Raw genomic sequence first — 22,300 nt, 5'->3', positions numbered from 1 at the left:
TTTGGAAGAGGAATTTGAGAAAAGCAAGAGAGGTGATGTCCTACAGATGTTGTGGTAGGGGGGTTCAGACAGAAGTTCCACCAAGGGACTGAGTTGCTTAAGAGACTAGGGATGCTAGAACACCTGCTGGTTCAACTCACTTCCTACTCACCAGTGGTGGCTGGTCAGGCAGCCAACGAATCTGTGGGCTGTTCAGCTCTTCACAACCTGTTTGTATGTATTAACAGCAAAAGGCTACATGCAGCCATCAGAAGCCAAATCCCAGCTGATGAAGGATCAGGTGGGAATCAGCTTCTGATCTACTGCTGGGAAATTTTGCTCTGTATCCGGAAAAGTGAGGAGTGGGGAGGAACTAGGAGACAACTCCTAATCTTCCAGGATCTCCTATCCTGAAAATTTTATTGCCTCCCAGATTTTCTGAGATGCAGGAAATTTTGTGTGTGTAGGGATGAGGGGGAAGAAATCGAATCCATTTTATTTCCCTTCTCTTCTCCCAACCTAAGCTGTGAATTGGGCTGCTGAGGAAAGGCCAAAAAATGAGCTCTTTATCTTACTTCTGAAATACAGAGATTAAAACAATTGCATTGCTCCCTGACCACCTTGGAGAGGGGAAGAGAAACAAGCTCTTTCCACCCTTACTTTTGCAATGCAAAGATCCAGAGTATTTCTTCTGACCCCAACAAGCACGGAGCTCCCTTTTGTAACTTTTATTGAGGGGGTAAGACGGATGAAAACTGGAATTCCAGCTGGATCCCCACATCAGCTGTGATTCTGCTTCCAACTGACAGGCAACTCCAAATTTAGTGTTAGTTGCTCAATGCAATCTGAACATGTCCCTGATCAGCTCACAGTCTGATCGTGAGTGTCAAATGAGGTAAATTCATCTGCCGAACAAGTTCACTGAGAAATTTGCAGCATCCTAGTTGGGGGTCTGCAGTGGGATGGAAGAGTCAGCAGACACTGCTTAAGAAAACTTGAGTGTTGAAAATGAATCTTCATATCGGCTGCCAAACAGTTTTGTTTGGAAATTTGTGGTCTGTGCCAGGCCTTGCTGAGTTTTGAAGGAAAGAATAAGGGAAGCCACCATAGAGATTTTTTAAAAGTTGCCACGATTCATATTACATATGGGTTGTGTGCGTGAGTGAAAAATGCAAAGGGAATTCAGATAATTGGGACACGCTGATCAATAGCATATGTTCACATATTAGAGATTCTAATTGTTGTATTAGAGCCAGTGTGGTGTGGTGGTTAAGAGCGGTGGTTTGGAGCGGTGGACTCTGATCTGGAGAACCGGGTTTGATTCCCCACGCCTCCACATGAGCGGTGGAGGCTAATCTGGTGAACTCGATTTGTTTACCCACTCCTCCAAATGAAGCCTGCTGGGTGACCTTGGGCCAGTCACACTCTCTCAGCCTCACCTACCTCACAGGGTGTCTGTTGTGGGGAGGGGAAGGGAAGGTTATTGTAAGCTAGTTTGATTCTCCCTTAAGTGGTAAAGTCGGCATATAAAAACCAACTCTTCTTATTTATTATGTTGATTTTAAACATGAGCTTTTTACTTTGTTATTTTATTTACTTTGTTTAAACTTTACCCTTAAATTGACACAAAAAGGTGAGTTAAAAACCTGGGTTTTTGATGATGTAAATTCCACGTGACTATATATCACAGTGATGGTGACCAGGCCTATTCTGCATACCTTTGTTAGAAATGTATCTCATGAATCCATGTTATCTGGATTCAGGAGATCTATTGCCAATAGTGTAATACAATCATATTGCCAATAGTGTACAATCATATTGCCAATAGTGTACAATAGTGTAATACAACCAAAGAATACTGGACATTTTCAAGAAGAACTCTTATATGTTAATTGTGCTTGAGGTTGGCTTAGCGTTGCCAGCTCTGGGTTGGGAAATACCTGGGATTTTTGGAGCAGAACCTGAGGAGGGCTGGGTTTGGGGATGGGAGGGACTTCAATGCCATAAAGTCGAATTGCCAAAGCAGCCATTTTCTTCAGGTGAACTGATCTCTATCAGCTGGAGATCAGTCGTAATAGCAGGAGATCTCCAGCTAGTACCTGGAGATTGGCAACCCTACTTTCTAGGATAAGTTCTAACCCTACTTTCTGTGAGCAGACAATGCATTCTGAATGCTGAAGGGCTCCGTTCAATTTGACCAGCCTTGCTCTTCATCGTGCTGTGATTTTATCTCTAAGGATGCAGTGAATTATCTCTCTAGCTGGTGTTCCTTTTTCATTTTCATTTCATCTTCACAAATTAACAATGGGTGACATCTAGCCACATATGTCTGACTGCCATAGAGTCCAATTGCCCAAGCACCATTTTCTCCAGGTGAACTGATCTCTATCGGCTGGAGTTCAGTTGTTATAGTGGGAGATCTTCAGCTAATACTTGGAGGTTGGCAACCCTAGGTTGGCTGTACTCTGAGCCTATTGCTGTAAACAGTGTACTTCTCTGCAGAGTTGGGTCTTTGTGTACTTCTCTGCAGACAGAGTTGGGTCAATGCCAACTTTTAACAAAGTCTTGCATCTATGTGGCATGGGTTGAGTAGCGTATTAATGTATTTTTTGCGCCTCCCTCTTTCTTTTTTAATTGTGGAGTGAGATTGTTGTCAGGAATATATGTTGTTTACTTTTAATAATTTTTTTTTTTACAATCTGCCGGTAACATTTCTTCCACAGGTTCATTGACATGGCTGGGTGTCAAACAAGAGTGTAACTCTCACTCCATTCCCATTTATTTCTGTGGTGCTTACACATGAGTGTCCCATAGATTTTATGCTTGGCATATTCTCCAGTAAGCGTTCTGTGTGAAAGAAGCACCTCTCACTGCTCTATAATTCTCTCTCAGACAAAAAGCATTAGCCCTGCTTTGTAATCTTTCAGAGTGGTTGACTTATTGAGGGCATTTACTGTTTAGGAGAGGCAATTACTTATAACAGTAATTGCTGTTTTACAGAAGCGACACCTTTTTCTATCAAATCACTGCTACAAACCCAACCAGGATGCCAAACGCCCATTGAGAGTTTGCACTTTTGCCACAGCAGTGGAATGCAAGCTAGACTGGAGAAGATTTAGAGTCGTCTGGGAGCAATTGCCTCATTCTTCTAACATCTAATAAAGTCAAATAATGTATTTCTTTGGATAACTGTGCACAATAATTCAGTGTTCTTCCCAACCAGTAACCAGCAGTCAGGGCTGGCCTGACTACTTGGAAAACTTAGGCAATTGCCTAAAGTGCCAGACCTTGAGGGGCACCAAAAAGCCCCTTCCACTGGACTCCTCCTTTCCTCCAGGATCAGCAGCCACTCTCACCTTTGCACAAGCAAGTTGACTCCTACAGCTGTGTGCCCAGCAGGGTGGGTGCAGGCATGAGGAAGAGAGGAAGGGGGTGTCGCCGTTGCTCCTGCAGCTGCCTACTGAGCCTGGCGAGGCAAGAGGAGCCTCCCTGGCCTACCTCATCCTTGTGCTGCCCGGCAGCCAGCAGCTCCTGCACATGCAGAGTGGAAAGGGTTAAGTGACAGGGAGTGGCAAGCCCTGCCCAGGAGCAGAGCTACTGGCAGAGAGAGAAACTTCCCCTGGAGCTTTTCTCCTGCATGGGACAGAGGAAGAAGACTCAGGCACTGCATGAACATCTGGGGAGATGCTGCAGCAGCTGCAGGGCCAAAAATCCTTTCTGTTTTGGCAGAAGGCTTATTAGAGAAAGGAATATTTCAACAGAGTTTTCGCTTCCATGTCTCTGTTTTTAATATTCTTAGATAGTTTTCAGAGTTGAACATCCTGCTCTGTTTCAATCCTTTTGCAGACGTTATGGGGGGCATTCTGTCCATGTGACGCAAGATCCTGCTTAGCTGCATGTATGGGGAATGCACTATTGGCAAATTTGGTATGGTTCTTGTCCACATGAATGAAGCAGTACCTGCATGGAACACCCATGTGTTGCCCTTTTTAGATGTTATGGCAACGGTGTATCGGGTGCATTGTGGGAATCCATGTCTTCCTGACGTGCATCGCTGGTGGGCTGTCATATTATGTGAATGAAACAGCAGTGTAAATGTCTGCAGAAGGCTTTCGTTTCTTGCTTTTGTAGAATACCAAAAATGTAGGGTGCTGCTCTAAAATATATGAATCAAGGCAACTCTTTACACTTTTTGAGAAACACACTTCTTATTTTCTGTTGTGTTATTATATATTGTTTACTGGAATGGTGGAGTTATTGTTGAGTTTGAACTGCAACAGCTCTATATTAAGTTAAACCCAGAATCCTTGAGCAATCATTGAGGATACAGCTTCAGCCATCTCAGGGGATTCATTCAGGATGCTAATATCACTTTCGTTGTAATCAGAGACTGTGCTTTATTGTTGCATCTGCATATTGTGATATCGTGAAGCTATACCAGTCTTGCCCACCCAGGGAGATCCAGTTGTGAATTATTGTTATAATGCAATGGTAGCACAGTACGCAATGATGTATGGATACACCTTGTGGCATGGATCCTACAGCAAACAACTCTAACAGAAGGCATTTCTGTCAATGGAATGTGAATTCTTCACCTTTGCTCTCCTACTGCAACCTGAATGTATACCCACAAGGCTGGACCTTGGGGATATGGAACTTTATTTATACTTTGCCTTTCTACACAATGGGGATCCAAAGCAATTTAAATCATTTTCCTGTTCTCCATTGTATCCTCACAATACCCCTGTGAGGTAGGTCAGGCTGAGAATGTGTAGCTGGCCCAAAGTCACCCAATGAGCTTGCATGGCAGAGTTGTGATTTGAACCTGGGCTGGGTCTCCTAGATCCTAGTCTCAAACTCTAACCATTATACCATACTGGCTTTCATAGGGTGGCTGCTGGTGAGCAGCACTCAGTCAGTCCTGGATAAGGCATGCAGGTCACGTGGTAGAACGTCACCTGGTAGTTGCTGCCATGACTGGCTCCAATGAGTACTCCCTCAAAGACCAAAACAGCACTGAAAAGGACCTGCTCCTGCCCCCCACCCCGGCCGCCGCCTTTTACTGACAGGCTTGAATACTGGCAATACTTCTGTGATTGCTTAGCATTGGCCACTTAGAGAGGATTTGTTTCTTAAAGCTATATGTACTGCTTCTATCGTTGGGGTTTTTTAACTCTCCCATTTTTGTTTGTTTGTTTTGTTTTAGATTTTGTTGCAAACTTGGGGTGTTCTTCAGGTTTGTAGAAACATCTTTCCTGTCTATTAATTGCTTTTAAATCTGGATTTAAGTATCAACAGATTTGGCCATGTAAAGAGTTAGATATATTGATACTTCACATTATATTAGCTTTTGTGAATTGTGTGATATGTTTACATGTGGACATACAGTGTATTAGCGTATGTACAGTTTCTGTCAATATTTTCTACTTTTGAAACCGTAAAAAGAATACATGCACCCCCCTAAGACCTATAGGTATAGTAATTCACATTAGAGGGATGTGAAAACACTGTACAGTAAATTTATCCATGAAATACAAAATGTAATGCATGAAAGGGCAGTGAATAGCTCAGGAATTATGTTATGATGAAAAATGGATTGGAAGTACTTTTAGCCTGGATGCACTGACCTACCTGAGGAGTTATGTGTTTAATGGCTCTTTAAAATGAATAAAATATATGAAACACATATATGCCTGTATTCTGAACCACCACAGTGTCTGTGAATTAATTTATCATAGCGAGCCAAACATATATTTAAGCTGAATGTATTGTTATTGGGGGAAGATATAAAGCAGCATTTTAGTACATTATTTGGTGTCATTTTCACTTATGTTGTGAGGGGAAAATTGCTAGGAATGAATCACCGTGATGAGAATTGTGGTCCTGGGTTATTGTTACTAGTCATGCTAACAGGAATGTAGAGACAATTGCTGTGATCCAAGCAAGGTGACCAAGTCTGAATATAGAAACAAAAGTTGGGGAAGGCAACTATACATTATTTGTAATTTTTTTTTGCCTCTGAAAAGCACTTTTGCTAAAATAAAATAGCATCCTAGAGGGAAGAACGAATATCCAGCTGACCCACAATGTTTTCTAGTCATTTATATTGGATAGTTAGACATCTTGTCCACAGTACATAGTTTTTATCTTTTTCAATGGTGAGATTGCTCTGTACAGCAAATACTTACAAAATTTTCTTCAAAATTCATGTCTGTGAATTTCCTGGTGACTGTTAGGTTTGCCAATTGCAGCTTGGGAAATTCCAGGAGACTTAGGGGTGGTGCCTGAGGAGGACAGAGCTTGGGGAGGGGAAGGAGCTCAGTAGGGATGTGATGCCATATACTCCCCCCGCCCCGAGATGTTGCCATTTCTTCCAGGGGAATTGTTCTCTTTAGTCTGGAGATCAGTTATAATAGCAGGAGAACTCCAAGGTCCACCTGAAGGCTTGGAACCCCAGTGACTATTCTCAGATTTATATTCAATAAATGCACAAACACTCAGTAAAAAACTGGTGAAAACTTGTAGAAAGAATCATACATGCCACTAGGGCTGTTGATTCAGTTCGGCCCGAACTGAAAATCAGCCGAATTTCCCCTGATTCGGTGGTTTTTAGTTCGGGAGGAACCAAACTCAAAACTGGCGGGCAACCGGGGAGCCGAATTCAGCGAGTTCGGGAGTTCACGAATAAATCCGGCAAATTCGGGGCCGTCAGTAAGCAGCATAACCGTCAGTAAGCAGCATTCTCCTCCCCCGGCCAATCGGTGGCCAAGCTGGGTCTTCTTCTGGCCAATCAGTCAGGATTGAGTACTGGAGGAATCAGCTGATGTGCGGCCCGACCAGGGAGAGAGAGAGAGAGAGAGCGAAATCCTCGTGTGTGTGTGTGGGGGGGGGTGCTTGTGCACATTCGCTCCTTTCTGTGGCTGCAGGGGGTGTATTTTTTGGGGTACAGACACAAAACTTTCAGTGGAGCTTCAGATGAAGCTTCTTAAGATACCCCCCAAGTTTTGTAAACATTGGGTCAGGGGGTCCCGAGATATGGGCTCCCCCCTTTTTCTTTCAATGGCTGCAGGGGGCGCATTTTTGGGGGTACAGACCCCAAACTTTCAGTGGAGTTTCAGATGAAGCTTCTTAAGATACCCCCCAAGTTTTGTAAACATTGGGTCGGGGGTCTCGAGATATGGGCTCTCCCCCTTTTCCTTCCCCCCTTTTTCCATTTATGTGGCTGCAGGGGGCGCTTTTTTGGGGGGATATAGCCCCCAAACTTTCAGCATAGCTTCAGACAATCATTCTTAAGATACCACCCAAGTTTTGTAAAGATGGGTTCAGTGGGGGTAGAAATATCGCCTCCCCCCTTTTCTCTTTCCGTGGCTGCAGGAGGCGCATTTTTGGGGGTGCAGATCCCAAACTTTGAGCGGAGTTTCAGACAAGTGTTCTTAAGAGTCCACCCAAGTTTTGTGAACATTGGGTCAGGGGGTCCCGAGATATGGGCTTTCCCCTTTCCCCTTTCCCCTATTGGGATGAATGGATCAGCCGATCCTGTGTGCATCTCCAGAGCAAAACGTCCCGTGCCTAATTGGAATCATCTTGGATTACAAGTCCTCCCCAGCCCCTCCTGATGGAACAGAAGACAGCCACAGTAAGACCCCTTTGGGGGCTTTAATCTATAATTTTTCTCCTGTGTATGTGTGTGTGTGTGGGAAAGCAGAGTCTGTGTGTGTGGGGGGAGGGAGCAGTTTCTGTGGGTGGGGGGGAAGCCAAAGGGGGCTTTCGTCGGTTCTGCCTGGGGTGTGTGTTCCCCCTCAAGTCTCTCGCTCCCTGGTTTGAGGGGGGAGCTTTCAGTTGTGTGTCTTCTGGTTTTCCCTGTTGCAAAGGTGTTGTTTTACAAGGTTGTGTTGCTTTGCAGTTGCTTTGCAAACTTCTCAGCTTTTGTCAGGGCTGGGAGCTTTGTGCGTGGGCGGCAAGCTCTGCTGAGAGATGCACATTAAGGGTGGGGGGGACCCCTTTCAGGGCCCATATCTCAGCCCCCCCTGACCCAATCTTTACAAAACTTGAGGAGTCTTTCAATAAACGTCCTTTGAAGCTCTGCTGAAAGTTTGGGACCTCTAACCCCAAAAATGCCCCCCCAGAGCTGCAGAAAGGCGCGATTGTGTTTTTAATGGCTTTATTCGGCCAAATTTTTTTCCCGAACTTTGAATTCCCGCCGAATTGAACGGACCCGAAGTGGGGGAGTTCGGACTTCGGCATATCCCGAATCTAAACGGGCTGAATTCGGCCGAATCCGAACTATACTGAATTTTTTTAAATTCAACAGCCCTACATGCCACTCTGAGCTCTTTGGAGGAAGGGTGAGATAGTAATCTAATATATATGTGATAGGCTCCATATAAGGTTGCCAGCCCTGGGCTGGGAAATACCTGGAAATTTTAGGGGTGGAACGTGAGGAGGGCTGGTTTGGAGAGGGGAGAGACTTCAGTGTCATAGAGTTCAATTGCCCAAGTGGCTATTTTCTCCAGGGAAACTGATCTCTATTGCCTGGAGATCAGTTGTAATAGCAAGAGATCTCTGGCCACCACTTGGAGATTGGCAACCCTAGCTCTACAGCAGTTCTCAACCTTCTGCTTGCGAACAAGACTGTGCCAGCTATTTCACTATCTCTTAAGTAACTAATGTACACCTCTGGACTTATTTTCACTTTTAATGCACACCTTTTTAGTAAGGTTGCCAGGTCCCTCTTCACCACTAGCAGGAGGTTTCTGGGGCAGAGCCTGAGGAGGGCGGGGTTTGGGGAGGGGAGAAACTTCAATGCCATAGAGTCAAATTTCCAAAGCAGCCATTTTCTCCAGGTGAACTGATCTCTATCAGCTGAATATCAGACGTAATAGCAGGAGATCTCCAGCTAGTACCTGGAGATTGGCAACCCTACTTTCTAGGATAAAGTATAAAATAGGCCTTCTGTGAGCAGACAATGCATTCTGAATGCCGAAGGGCCCCGCTGGGCCCTGCTCACTTTGACCAGCCTTGCTCTCTATTGTACTGTGATTTTATTTCTAAGGATGCAGTGAATTATCTTTCTTGCTGGTGTTCCTTTTTCATTTTTATTTCGTCCTCACAAATTAACAATGGGTGACATCTAGCCACATATGTCTGATTGCTGCAGTAGTATTTGCTTCTCCGGGGCTTTCACTGTACGATTATGTATTAAAAAACACAGTGAGCAGATTGCACGGCAGCAATGGAGAAAAAGAATACAAATCCCATTAAAAGACAAAAAAAAATCCAGGCAATTTGAGCATGGTTTTTACACAATTACAATTTTACAATCCAATTTTTAGCTCTCCAAAATATTGATATTCCATACTAATTGACAAATGTTTTAAGTGATATAGAAATGGGAGTCAATGAACAGAGAACAACTGCATGGGAGGCCATTCTTTTCCAGTGATTGATATTTAAGTATAATTGTCCCTATTATCTCATGGAATAGTAGGGATGGAAGTTAACCAATCAGGCACTGTGTTCAAGTCTTTGTCCGCAGCAGGAATCCCACAAAGCATTTTGTTTCTTGCCCTGTGATAACTCTGCTCTCTGCTCTCATTTTAACAAGGGACACCTATCGATTCAGGGCTGGATGCAACCTTAAGAAATCATTCATGTTCTGTTCCTGCATCCCTTGTGTGTTTCAGAAAATGTTTCAAACATCAAGCATAGCAAGTGTATCACAGTGGTACAAATTCTTCTTTTAGTTGCCTCTTGTGAAATGTTGCAGGGCTGCAGGAATTCCTAGATAAGGCAGAATGAAAATGCTTAATTAGGAATATGAGAACTCTTGCTTTTGCTTAACGGAACACTGTTTGCTTCCATCAGAATTAGTTGGATGTGCAAAAGTCACTGGCAAATCAGCAGTGCGCAAAATCAACTGAGGAACATCATTAGTCTTATCCAAATGTTGTTTCCTTTTTCAGAAACCCCTTGATGTTTGCGATGAATGGAGAGAACCAGATTCACCTTGCCAGTTTGTGTTGGGCAGGATTTGGTGGCCACCAATATAAACATTTAAATCTATTTTTATAGGACCATTTCTTGGCCAATTTGCCATGGATATTGCATCACTAACCATCTATATATCTAATTCCCAACTGTGCCACCTGCCTGCAGATACTTAAACCTGCAGGAAGGGGACACACTTTCCCCCCAACAGATTTTTCTGCAGACTCACAGGACTCCCCTAGGTCTGCAGAAAAAGCTGAAATTTTTTAAAGGGGAGGAGGTTAAATCCCCTGGTTTTTTTAAAAAAGCATTCTCTGTTCATGCACAGAGGATGCACCTACCATTGGCAGCTGCCTCTGTGGCGGCAGAGCCTGGACCCACCAGCAGGCCTGTCCACAGCAGTGATGGCACCCAGAAGCCCCTGCCAGGCCCATCCGGCTGCAACTGGGCTAGATGGTGAGCGGGGGGTGGGGAGAGAGAAGAGGAGATGGGATTTCTACCCCTGCAAGATCCCCCCCACAAGTTTGGCAGGCCCCTACTTGTGTCATTCTAAGCTACCCCTGTTATAGCAGGAGGCCTCCAACTGGCAAGCTTGAAATGGTGGCAGGAGAGGGGGGGAGTGATGTTGCCATTACTATATCACTTCCAGGTACAACCTGAAAGTGGCACAGGGTAGCTGTAGGAATTACCAGAAACTGTATGACAAAACCATAGAGTTTCTGATGATTCATAGAGCCACTCATTGTCACTTCTGGGTTGAACCTGGAAATGGAAGCGATATAGCGATGTTGGTGATATCACTGATGTTTTACCCATGCCCCCATATCCCCGCCTCCAGCCATCCCTCCGGTTACCAGGCTAACTTAAGAAGTGGATTTCAAAGGACTTAGAAGGGTGTACCTGCATGGGATGATTGTTTAATTATGGCAAATTTATGTAGAGCAGGTGTTCTCAACCTTTTTGAACCTGAGGGCACTTCTGAGTGCATCCACAAAATAGCTGCAGGTGGTGGAGTCAGCTACATAATGGTTGCCCCAGCTTACCTTGAAGCACACAGTGAAGATTCTTGTGCTTTGGTGGTAGCTGCTGCCAAAGCAATGTTAAAATCTGCACAGCCAATCAAAGCCTTGCTAGGCAAAAGCCCCATCTGGCCACACCCACTTTAAAAATAACTTGTGTGCCAGAAAATGTGTTGGTGGGTGCCCTGGTACCTAGTAGGGTTGCCAACCTTCAAGTGGTGGCTGGAGATCTCCCGCTATTACAACTGCTCTCCAGGTGACAAAGATCAGTTCACCTGGAGAAAATGGACGCTTTTGGAAAGTGGGCTCTATGGCATTATAATCCATTGAAGTCCCTCCCATTCCCAAACCCCACCCTCCTCAGACTCCACCCCCAAAATCTCCAGGTATTTCCCAACCTATATCTGGCAACCCTAGTGCCTGCGGGCACCACATTGGGGACTCCTTATTTAGATTGTCAGTTATAGGGAAGTGATTATTTTTCCTACGTGTGTTCTCTACCAAAAATAATATGCAGTATCAAATGTGATAAAACTAGATGTTACATGTAGTTCCTTGATCATAGCGGATTTGTATAGATTTCAGAGAATGGAGCTGGGATTTCATGGGGGACACCAGAAGAAGGGAGGGACTTTTAACTGTTCCTCTGTGCCTTTTCTCCTCCCTCAAAACTACAATCTCCAAACTAATTTTAGCCCTACTGGAGAAAGATATATATGAGTAGCTGTGCCTGTATATTTTCTCCAAAAGTAGTAAAAAAAGAGCCTGGAGGTGATGGTTTTTACAGGGAAAATTAAGCCAAGGGGAAAGGTTAAAGGCTTTCTCCCCCTAGCCAGTCTCCCTCTGGAAACTGTAGCCCTTTCTTTTCTTCTCGGAAATTAAAAAAAAAATCCCCTCCCACTTCAAAAAGATTCTCTAGGGCCTTATATTCTTGTCATCTGAGAAACTCTGGTAGGGTGAGATATAAAATTATGGGCAAGGGCTGTACTAGAAACTTCATCTTAAGTGACACATTTTTACAGACCCTTGCCCTGCCATGCCCCTGTTTTATGGGCTATCCATATCATAAAAGGAAAGGGTGCGTAGAACCAATGAGATAACAAAAGATAATGCTGGGTTTTCTGGCAACAGTCCTGTATATTCTGAGGAGAGGAAATGTAGCTCAGTGCAGAACTGCTGGGATTGTTCAGTTTTTGAGTACTTCGCTCGCTGTTGGATGTATAATGAACTGCGGGGAAGCCTGTCAGACATGCAATTACTATGGAAACAAGTTTCCACAACGACACGTTAAAAACAATACTTTTCAAAAGTGTTTCCGCTCTTTCCCCTTTCATTCCTTACTTCTGCAACCTGCATCACAAGCGGTGTTTTCAATGGCTTTTGTGTTTCCTAAGTTTTTATCTGTAGGGTAGCACATTATCTTCTTTCAGATCCCAGGGTGCATGGAATCATCCAGAGTCCTAGATTATAACAGGATACACAAATGGATGAGTTCCGGTGAAATCCTAAATATAGTTATACTCTTAATTGAAGTCAGTGGACTTAGAAGGGTGTGACTATGTTTAGGATTTCCCAGTGTATCCCCCTGCACCAATAATGTTGGCTGCAGTCTAGACCTTCTCTTCAGACACACACTAAACTATATGATGGTTCTTCTTTGCTGTGATATATTCTTCGGGCTTTGGTATATTTGTGAAGTCTGCATCTATGGGGATGGGGACAAGGACTGGGTTCTGAATTGGAAACTGTATTTGGGCCATTGAAATTAGAAGGTGGGAACTGAAGCTATTGGCTAGAATCCAAAGAAGACTGCACACCCTCAAGATCTGGACTTCAGTTTCCATGAACAGCAGGCTGTGGTGCCACATGGCAAGCCATTTCTGAAATGGAGGGGACTTCGAAAACAGCGTCACGTATAGTATAGGGGGCTGCTACTACTCAAAGAAAGTTTTAAAATGCCTTTAGGTGTACCTAAATCTTTGTACTAATGTAAAGGAACTCTTTGGATTACTGAGTCTTGTTAAATTAGGTGTGTTAAAGAAATAATCACTTTTGTCTCTGCAGAACACCTTATGGTGTTCCTATAATATTCACAGGTTGCATTGTTGTTAGTTCTTTATTTAAATCCCTTTCATTTTATAGGATCCTCACCATTTTAAACATTTAGCACATGGTGATCTCACCACTATCCCAATATGCTTCATTGCTATAAATCTATTTTCCTATGACATAATTGCCTGTTATCACAATTAAAACATAGTGGGTTGCAATTGACTTGAGCTTTATGCACTCTAACACCTTCATCCACTCTAAAACCCAAGCATGTGCTTCTGCTGGCATGACTGCACTTAACCTAGTAATGAGCTCTTCCATTGGAGGGGAAGTGTTTGCAATACTTTGGATCCAACAGTCCACATGCCTTTTGTGCACAATAATTATCTGCTTAGAGACAAGATGGGCAACTGTGTAATTAATATACTTTTTCATCCCTTTGTACACATGTAAGGCCCCTAAGAAAGATCACTTACTCAACAACTAAATTCCCCAAACTTCCCAGAAGCAGAGGGCCAAGTAGACAAGATGGGCATCCTTGAGTTTGACCCAGGGATGCAATTACATTTTAGAGTTCCAACCCAGGAATTAATTTAAACTGTATTGTGGAGACCTAACTCCATTCAGGACTACCACAGCATGGGGGAAGAGAGGATCCTGCCTAACCCCTGTGCAATATTTCTTACCCAAAATGATGTTGGCAGGAACTTAATGGCCCATAAGCCCCAGTACTATTTTGGGTTGGCAATCTGGTGTGGAGGGGAAGCAGGATCTCCTTCTCCCCCCACCGCATGTTGCTGTGGTCTCAGTCAGAATTGGGCCCCTGCAGCAATATTTAAAGGAGTTCCCAGGTAGGAACTCGCTCTCTAAAATGGTAGCACACTCCTGGGGTGAACTTAAGGACACCTGTCTTGTCTAGTTTCGTCCAGAGTTTAGATGTTATTGGGAAGAATACCGTCTAGGGCAGTGGCTCTCAGCCAGTGGTATGTGGGACACGGAAGTAGTTTGAGCAGGACACAGGGTTTTCATAACAATTACTGAGAATTCACTCTCCTTCAAATCCCATTTCCATCTGCAAGTGTGGTATGTTGTCTCCTGCTGACCCTACCTGCCACAGATTATCCATCTGTGATCTTGTGGCATACTAGTAGTAAACTTGGACACTTGTGGTTTCTCTTAATCCCCAGTACCCCTGCCTACCAGCCAGTGTCTTTCATGTGCCACTTCTTGGTGATCCTACCTGTTGGGATATCCACTGTGCTTCTGCAATTTTTCTTGACTTAACATAAATTAAATTAATTTAACATAAATTATACATATAATCACAGAATGCATGTAAACCTAAGCATGTTCTCCTTGGGGAAACGTGAGCTTTTTGTTTCTGTCATGGTGGGACCAGGTTCTTTGGTACAGTGATTGGTGGGATATAAGATACAACAGGTTGAGAACCAGTAATCTAGGGTATAGAAAGTAAAGGCCCAGTCCAGTCCAGCTTTGTGTGTGCTTGTTTAACTCTCATTGACTTTCCGATTGACAGGGAAAGTAAAGCACCCGTGTAACTATCTCTCACTGAAGTCAATGCAATTTAGAATTGCTTAACTTGTGCTGTCTGACAGTTATAAATATTAATATTTTGTTACAATAAGAATAAGGTATCTATTGAGATATAATCATTGTGATTTATTATTATTGTAAATTGCATCACAGATAATTATGGACATGTGGGGTGTAAATGTTTCAAATAAATAAAATTATTGACCTCAACATCTAGAGTGCAATCCTAAGGGGGGGGGGACGACGGATTGGCTTGACATGATCCCACCCCAGTGTGAGTACCCATATATCCTGTGATAATGGGTACTTACACTGGCATGTGGGGCATTTCTGCTGGCGCCTGGGTTCCGCCGTGCTGCCAGTGCAGCCTCCCACCCGAGTCCACCCTGAGCAAATCCCTACGCTGGCATCCCAGGAGGCGTTCCTGGGCTGGTTCTGGGGGCAAAGCTGCCATTAGGCAACTTCCCTTTCACACCAGGAACACCCTCTTTACCCTTACGGCGAGTTACGCTATGGAGCGGTTCCAAGGTGCTGGTGAGTAAGGGCAGCATTCTGGCTTCAGCGAGGAGTTGGATCCTGATGTGGATGCAGTGAAGCTATACTTCCTCTGGCTGCTGCCTAACCCCCCCTTCCCCCCAGGAATGGGCTGTTAGATATTTTCCTATTTTTTAATACAGAAAAGCAGGCTTAAACTTACATTGCATTCCTAAGCAGAGTTATAGCCTTCTAAGGCCATTTGACAATGTCTGGGTGTTCATGTATTTATTCTTAATAGGTTAAGCGTAGAATTTAACATAGTGATTTATATTAAAGATAGCTTTGAAACGAAACAAGGTTTTGTTTTTTTTAAAGGCATAATATAAGTGAACTGAACATTATTTTTAAAATCTGATTTTTATTTTATTTTTAATCAGTGATTTTATTACTCAGTGGCTAGAAACAATTGACTTGCACAGTACATTTTCAGTTAAGTAGCTGAATATCATATGTCATTGAATCATTACATATGACTAGTACCTAAGCGGGCAGCATAAAAATTATTTCCCATAAAAATTGCACATTTACTTGGGAACATATTTCCCCTTAGTTTTGATCTCAAGGGTGAGATTTGTCCCCTTAACATTGGTGGTATTTTTCCTCATAAGAAATCTTTGCAGAAAAGCTTCACAAGTCATGTCCAAAATAATTTATTTGTAGCCTCTGTTTATAAAAATTTCATTTATTCACTCAGGCAGCAGAAGACGATGTGACTAAGGTGAACAAACATGTTAGCTTGAGAGTGAATTTCAAACAGTGGAGTACTTAAACCCAGTTTTAGAAGCTTCCAAAAGAACTCGATACAAGAAATACGGCACTGAAGAGCTCAAGATCTGCTTCTTATTCAACACTGATAAACTGAAGATTGCTGACAACTGCATTGTTTTTTCTCTTAGGATAAAATCCAATAATATTTGCCTGAGATTTGTAAGTGTTTGGATGGGAGCAGAGTTTGCCAGCAGCCTTTGGTTGGATGGAACATCATTCCTAGAAAGAGGCAGAATCCCCTGGTTTCAAATACCACAGAGAATAAGGAACAGATCAAGGCTGTCTAATCTGGCTCCCACAGCCCTTGAGGCATAGCACATCCTTGTCCAATCGCTGGTACTTTTCTTGCTGTGACTTTGATCCCACTGTGAATCACAGCTGGTGGAATGGTTTCCACCAGCAGGGTGCAGCTTTCTCAACCCCCCTCCCACTACAACCCAAAATGCCCCTGGAAATGCCGTTTTTGGGGATGAATAGGGTTGTCCGCTCCAGGTTGAGAAATACCTGGAGATTTTTGGGGTGAAGCCTGAGGAGGGTGGGGTCTAGGGAGGGGAGGGACTTCAATGCCATCGAGTCCAGTTGCAAAAGCAGCCATTTTCTCCAGGTGAACTGATCTCTATCGGCTGGAGATCAGTTGTAATAGCGGGAGATCTCCAGCTACTACCTGGAGGTTGGCAACCCTAGGGACTGGGAACCCCCAGGAGTAACATGAGGGGAGTAGGCGGTTTGTGTTGCAGGGGGAATTTGTAAAAATCACACCCCTCCCTTTTTATCAATAGAAATGTTCACTGTGTTCCAACCTAATTTGTTGGATGTCTTTAAAATGACAGAACATTCTCTTTGAAGAGATGGGCTATTTAGCCCGTGCTAAATGTAATATAGTTGAGCTTTACTGCCGATTATTAACTCCCCTCTCTAGTAGTTATCATAGTAATCATAAGCAGGCATGTGTAGAAATCTTAGAAGAAGCCACACATCTGCAGTATGGCACATAGGGTTGCCAACCTCCAGGTACTCAGCAAACTAGAAACAGCACTTCACAAAGCTAGACACAATGATTATAAAGTAGTGGTATTTAATAACATATCCACCACTGATAATATGTAGGCAAAAACATGTGTTGTTAATTATTGCCTTAAAAGTAACGCCGAAGAGAGGACTATGCCTTGTTACAAACAAATAACAGTATTATAGGTAAGTCCATGAAAGGGGGTGCCAATCTCCCTTTCTTCCACAGATATGCTTCTTGAGAGTAGCAATTCAGTAGTGCAGTTGTTCTCAACAGAAGCCCGGTGATCTTTCTGTTTCGGCAATTGACGCCTTCTTCAGGGACCAACGCTCGCTGTTATTAACATTCTCTGTGTTGGCCAACCCAGGGGTTGTTCCCCCCTATCACGGATCGGGGGGAGTGGCCGCAAGCGGCCAGTGGGGAATATAAGCAGGGCCATTTTACACAGTTCTCAGTTCTGTCTTGTACTCAATAAAGCATTGTATTGGAACTCGGTCTCGACCTTGTGTGTCCTCCCCACGCGGACTTAACAGTTGGCAACTTCCTTTTGCGCTATATGTGGGTCCACTGATCCCTAGGAGCAGGATTTCAGAATGCATTTTGGGCTGCAGAGGAAGGGGGAAGGGAGAAAGTCATGCTTCTGTGGGCAGACATACTTCCATCAATGGAAATGTTGATATTCAAGCCTATGCAACAACATTCTTGTTGATGAAGTCAGCCTAATTTTTTTGTATCACGTCTGACAGTATCTTTGCTTGCCCCTCTGGAAAACAGATTAACAATTGTGGCCATTTATGGGCAGAGCAATCCTGAGGGCCGCCTGTGGCTCGGCGGTCAGCGGTGTAACTGTAGCACCACTAGTTCTCTCCCTAAAGGGGTTGGTTATGCAGCGGTCAGCAGGAAAAAGAGTTAGTAGCTAGGTTTCAGTGGCCACAACCACATCAGCATTCCCAGCAACCCCGCTGTAGCATCTCATACAGTTGTTGTGGTGAGGCAGCGGGGCCATGACAGACAGGGCAGGCAGAACCAATCAGGGGACAGCAGGCACGGGTGCTAATCCCAATGCCTGTCACAGCCCAGGGGTAGAAAGGGGCATGGCTAGGTATGCTAACTCTTTGTCTGCAGCACACACTCTACCCCCTTAAAGGGACCAAGTGCTGTCACAAGTCTCTGGGCAGCTGACAGAGTTGGCAAGGGCCCCAGCAATCCTCCACCTATGGAGACCCCAAGCAGGCCCTCAGCCCAAACTATGGAAAGGTTGCCCTCACCTCCAAAGGGGAAGGAGCAAGTGTCATGGAGAGTCTGTGCAGTCCTCCATTCACCGGTGGCCACACCTCCAGCAGAATTCTCACACTGCTGAGGACACCCTCAGGCCAACCCCTGCTTCACCACTGTTGGTGATGGAGCAGGAGGGGGGTGCCGGGGTGGAGCATTGAGCATGGGCCCGAAGCACCTTCAAGAGGCCCCCAGCAGCCTCTTGATGTGCACCTCTCCCTCTCCAACATCCCTTGTGACTGCCTCTTCAAGTGTCTGGCAGCTACCCTCACAAACACCGCCAGCCCTTCCATAAACTGCTGACCCCTGGGGAAGGCTTCCCGTCCCGCCATTTGCAGCAGGTCTCCAGCTGCTTCTGCTTGATTCCCTCCCACATGAAAGAGGGTGTGGGAATGGATTGAGCTGGCTGCAGGCCCCATCCTCGGGGCCCGGGCAAGGGGCCAGAGTCCCCCATGTCAGTGAGGGTTCCAGCAGCTGCACCACCCAGCTCCAGAGGCTGTTGCCCACCTCTCCCACCCACAACCCTCCACATTCCCATCAGCCCCCACTCCACTGCCAACCAAAGATGTCAAATCCTCCCCCTGTATGGCCTCAACTTCAGCTACTGGCCCCAGAGACCCTATGATGCTCAGTGTCAACCTGAGTTTCGCTGACGAGAGAGGTGCAGTGGTGCTGGGGGCCTGCACTGGTATAACTGGCCCTTACACCAGCATACACATGAACATATGAAGCTGCCTTATGCTGAATCAGACCCTTGGTCCATCAAAGTCAGTATTGTCTACTCAGACTGGCAGCAACTCTCCAGGGTCTCAGGTAGAGGCCAATTCACATCACCCAGTTGCCTAGTCCCTTGAACTAGAGATGCTGGAGATTGAACCTGGGATCTTCTGCATGTCAAGCAGAGGCTCTACCACTGAGCCACAGCCCACCTGCATAAGGGTCTGCTCCCTGAGTGCCTTCGCCACCCCCACCCCCTTTAGGATTGCACTGTAAGTCTTCCAACAGGACAGTGCCTACCAGACCTTGGAAGTGTTGTTACTGTTGTGCAACAGGATTTATCAAGTTTCACAGGAGTCTGGTCACCACTTTATGAGCAGCCAAAATCACATCTGTGAAGGCCTAAGGCACACAGAACATCCGAATGACTGCATGCACAAAATCTACTTTCTGCGCCAATATATATTTTTCTAATCAATCCCCAAAAAACTCCATTTTCTACCACAGATTCTGATAATAATGCTGTGTAAGGTGGCGATGTGATAACACACTGATGAGCAGATTAGGCAGATAGCAGCAGGAGCACATTTTATTAGAAATGGTTATCATAAGAATATTGATATGCTGTCTCTGCATGAAAAAGGCCGGCTTTAAAAAAGAATCTTTTGCAGCTTCCTACATTCTCAGTTTGAAACACTGTCATTTGATTGGTAACAGTGAGAGTGTGCAGTGATATCAGTTTAATTGCAGTAGATCTGTTGATGTGCAGATTAATCTCCAAGGAGACTGGTGGGACATGTTGTGGCGCTCTTTTTTACGCAGGGGATGCCTTTCCATATGCTATCACTGCAGATTTGTTGAAGGGAGGATTTGTTACAGAGTTTATTCTTTAAGTTGTTTGATTGGTCCAAGCAATAGTCACTCCAGTTTTTGATCTACAGTTCAGTAAATACATTTTCCCTGTATCAAAATAATGTAATTATTGCATTGATTATAACTCCTACTTTATAAGGTAAAGGTAAAGGTCCCCTGTGCAAGCACCGGGTCATTCCTGACCCATGGGATGACGTCACATCCCGACATTTCCAAGGCAGACTTTGTTTACAGGGTGGTTTGCCAATGCCTTCCCCAGTCATCTTCCCTTTACCCCCAGCAAGCTGGGTACTCATTTTACCAACCTCAGAAGGATGGAAGGCTGAGTGAACCTTGAGCCGGCTACCTGAAACCGACTTCCATCGGGATTGAACTCAGGTCGTGAGCAGAGCTTTTGACTGCAGTACTGCAGCTTAACACTCTGCGCCACAGGGCTCTTTATACCAAATGGTAAACTAGATCTCAATAAACTTTCTATGGGTTGACTTATTTTTTAAATGCGATCAATTTATTGACAACAATGACCACACTATTCTCTTTTTGATGGTATTGTCAGTGATTTTCAATGTCTTGAGTATGTATACTACTCATGGAGAGACATGGTGAAACTGGGTAGCTGTGTCACTCTGCTACTACCATTTGCCTAGCGCAGGAGTCAGCAACCTTCTATAATTAAGGAGTTAAATTACATCAACATTCAGAGCAAGAAATCAACAAAGAGCCAGTTTAAGAAAGCCCACATGCATAACTATGGTTTCCAACTCTGGGTTGGGAAATTCCTGCAGATGGAGCCTGGATCAGGGACCTCAGCAGGATATAATGCCATAGAGTCTCCCTTCTAAAACAGTCATTTTCTCCAGGGGAACTGGTCTATCGTCTGGAGATCAGCCATAATTCCAGGCCCTACCTGGAGGTTGGCAACCCTATGCATAACTGAGAATACTCACATTAGCAGTATTGATAATAGACATGCTGATCAATAATGTATAAAGTTTCTACAGCCCAAACAACAATTGTTGTGAGTCCTTTTACTAGGAAGGGGCACTTATGAGGTTTTACAATTAGTAGTAAACATACAAACGATTGTTTTAGTGCAGTGGTATAAATCTGTGCATGGTTTGCAGTTGGATTCCTGGCAGCTCTTCACCTCTATCGTTTCTCTGTCTTCAAAGCATCTTTAAGAAGTCTCATAAAAAATCTTTGCCTGCCATTCTATTCACATACTTGTTATTCTAGCATCTCATCTAACCCCCCAATACACTTCAACATAAAGATTTAATTTCCCTTTTTGTTACGAGCCACATTTGGCTCTATATTGAGCCACATTTGGCTCTAGAGCCATAGACCTTTGCAGACCCTTGGCCTATGTAATGGAGAGCATTTCTGTACCCTTCTACCCACATCTACTTCCATTGCCACTGCCACCATTCAGGGTTTATCTTCAAATTGCACCTTTGAATTGAAATATTACTTAAGCATATGAAGCCCCCATTTAGGGACAAATTATTTTTTGTACAAATCCTTGGGAGATTTTGTTAACTAGTTTCTTTAAAAGAAACAAATGATTATAATGAAAAACACAGGCAACATTGAATCTTATATTACTATAGGAACAGTTTTATCAACCTGAGCAAATGGATTGATTCAGATGTTAACATTCAGCTGTTAATAGTCAAGCTTCTTCATACATACTTCTTTAACTGTGCATTCCTGAGATGCCAGCGTGCGGGGACGGCGGGGAAGAGGCACAGCCTCCTCCTCCTAAGCACAGAATGTCTCCCACCCACACTCAGAAAGGCTTTTCAGGAATCCATGGGGCTTATAGTGGTTCTAAGAGAGTCCTCTGTGCATCTCCTGGCAAGAAGAGATACTGGAGGACAGTCCCCTCCCACCAACTCACCATCCTAAGCAACTTCAGATGCTAAAGCATTTCAGCAGGTAAAATAAAATGAAGAGGATTGGAATCAAACTTTCATGAATGGAGAAAATTCGAGGAAGTGATTTTTAGCGCACATCCCTTCCCTTGTACCCCTCCAAAAGCTGCTGCTGAGGGCAAGGGGACCCTACAGCACACTTTGTCATGTGGGACAAGGGGCTGCCACAAAAAGGGTGAATCAGCCAAAATTATGCTTGTGCAAGCAGATCACAACCTTCTTCAATAGTGAGGGGGTTGATTCCTCCTGATAACCCCTTTTGATGAATTTTTATTATTCTGCTCCCATTTTTTGCTGGCTATTTTGATTTCAAGGTTTCTCAGATTCACAATTCTGATGAGAAATATGGTACCAAACTGAAGTCCAGAGGCATAAGACCCTCAGTGGAGATTGTGATCAGTCATTTTGTAATTTTCCTAAAATGTTTGGTAGATGGATACTTCATCATGAAAAAGGTTATCTAATTCATCTTGATGTAAACAAAGCAGCAAAGAGCTAGTTTAATACAGGAAATAAGACAGCCTGGATCTTCCTGATCAGTGGCAGTCTCTTCACTGTTTGTGTTTCTGACAAGAAAAATATCAAAGCCTAAACGT

At 44.2% G+C, this 22,300-nt stretch overlaps 1 protein-coding gene across 3 annotated transcripts in view; it reads left to right on the top strand.

Moving 5' to 3' along the window:
• The window catches only part of NYAP2 (neuronal tyrosine-phosphorylated phosphoinositide-3-kinase adaptor 2), a 197,485-nt gene that overhangs the window by 92,581 nt on the left and 82,604 nt on the right, over positions 1–22,300 (top strand). The gene's annotated exons all lie outside the window — the stretch shown is intronic.

This window comes from Euleptes europaea, chromosome 5 (genome assembly GCF_029931775.1).
Source record: "Euleptes europaea isolate rEulEur1 chromosome 5, rEulEur1.hap1, whole genome shotgun sequence".
NCBI lineage: Eukaryota > Metazoa > Chordata > Lepidosauria > Squamata > Sphaerodactylidae > Euleptes > Euleptes europaea.
The sequence above is the reverse complement of the archived record's forward strand: the minus strand, read 5'-3'. Positions and strand labels throughout refer to the sequence as shown.